The sequence below is a fragment of the Mus caroli genome, unplaced genomic scaffold, assembly GCF_900094665.2.
Source record: "Mus caroli unplaced genomic scaffold, CAROLI_EIJ_v1.1 scaffold_23666_1, whole genome shotgun sequence".
Taxonomy (NCBI): Eukaryota; Metazoa; Chordata; class Mammalia; order Rodentia; family Muridae; genus Mus; species Mus caroli.
The window spans coordinates 1,808-3,591 of NW_018391077.1; the positions used below are offsets into that span (position 1 = coordinate 1,808).

General features: G+C 38.0%; 1 long non-coding RNA gene across 1 annotated transcript in view; it reads left to right on the forward strand.

Moving 5' to 3' along the window:
• Positions 1–1,784, forward strand: part of LOC115030353 — a 4,980-nt gene that overhangs the window by 752 nt on the left and 2,444 nt on the right. The window contains exon 2 of the long non-coding RNA XR_003835931.1: positions 153–244. This is a non-coding gene — a long non-coding RNA (uncharacterized LOC115030353). The remainder of the gene's footprint in view (positions 1–152; positions 245–1,784) is intronic.

Here is a 1,784-nt window from a genome sequence, read left to right on the forward strand (position 1 = left end):
TAATTGACAATTAAAGTTAACCCTCACAGACAGCAAGTTTATGGTTAGAAAAAGTACTTGTTTAAGAAAAACATTTATATACTATTCACTATGTATTTAAGGCTATAAAGGTCATTTTTGTATCAGGTTGTCAGGCGCTTTTTCTTTTTCAGTTTAATGAGGCTGAGTCCTGCCATGTTGTCCATGCTGGCCATGAACTCTTGCCCCAGCATCCCAAGTACCAGGCCTACACATCTCTGCTCAGGTAAGCTGGTCCTTAAAAATAGAGAAGGTTCTAATTAAGAATTTTATATTTAACTATTTTGATGAAAAGTATCTTAACACCCGTTCCTGTTTTCTCCACAATCCACAATTTTTGTGCAAAAGTGTATTTAGCAACTTTAAAGCTATCTGGTAAGTTCTGTATCTCCAGGTTCATATGGTAATGGACATTATACCTGTCAGAATAAAATTAAAGAGTCGGAAGCTGCTTCTACCAAAAAAACAAACCAAGAAGAAAACATTAGGTCAGTCAGAAATGGGAGTTCAAAGCTCCCAATGAAAAGACATGTTAAATGATTTGATAGTTTTACATTGCATTCTTGTATTGAAGCTTCAAAAAAGCATAAATTTGCATGCCAGTTGAAAAGCCTTAACAGTGCCAATCATCCTGCTAGACAAAGCCAAAAGTGATTTTGCTTAAAACATATTTTTCTAAATCCAGTACAGAAATATGAAGAAGACATGTTCCCTCTGTGGAAAGTCAAAACTTTATCTTAGAGAAACAGGAAGACTGGGGTTGGCTAGTGTAGTGTAGTGGAGTGGAGTGAAGTGTAGTTTAATGTAATGCTTAATGTTTAGTGTGCCGAGAACCTGGGCTCTCTCTCTAGAATTGCCCACTTAGATAAAGCTGAAATCAGAACAGCAGGTAAGAGATCTTGGGACAGATGTTGAGAGGGTCATGGTAGGCAGTGAGTTGCAAACTCAGCTACCAATGGATTACCTCTTCTGTAGAAGTACTGTGGTGGGCAGCAATTGGCCAAATATCTCCGAGTAACTGCTAAAGAGATATTGGTACATTCTCAACACACACAACACACACACACACACACACACAGACAACACACACACATACACACACTAATGTGATAGATGTCTGACCTGATGGATGAGCCAATTACCATCTTCTTCGGCAATGTGGTTTTACCACTGACTTCTGGATAATATCCAAGAGCAATCACAATAGCCTTTAATGTGGGTATTAGACTTCAATGATGAACAACCCAAAACAAAATAACCTAAAACTGCCCCTGAGTTTTTCATTTGATAGTTTATAAGATTTAGGGGAGGCATTGTCAGAGCATAATAGAGTAATTCTATTTAAACATCATTTATATGGATTTGTATATTATAAAGGTTCTACAATTGTTGGTTTCCATGTAGCCTTTCAAAAGTCTTCAGTCAGTTATCCCACTTCCATACTACCTCCTTTTCTTAGTGCGGTTTTGCTTTTTCCCTGCAGTAAAGGTGTGGAAAAGCCACTGGGAAGACCAAATTCAGAGATGTTAGAGTATATTTACCATAAGCCCACTTTCTGGTATTGACTTGGATGAAAATGCAGATACACTACTTAGACAGTAGTAAAATGTAGCCTTGGGTGTGGGAGGTTGAAACTGGGCTTATATTTTCAAAANTTTAGTACATTTTTGTCTTGGCAAAAGCATGGCATCATATGGGCAGACATGGTGTGGGAGTTCTGTATCTGGAACTCCAGGAAGCAAGAATACCTGTCCTGAGCTGGTGAA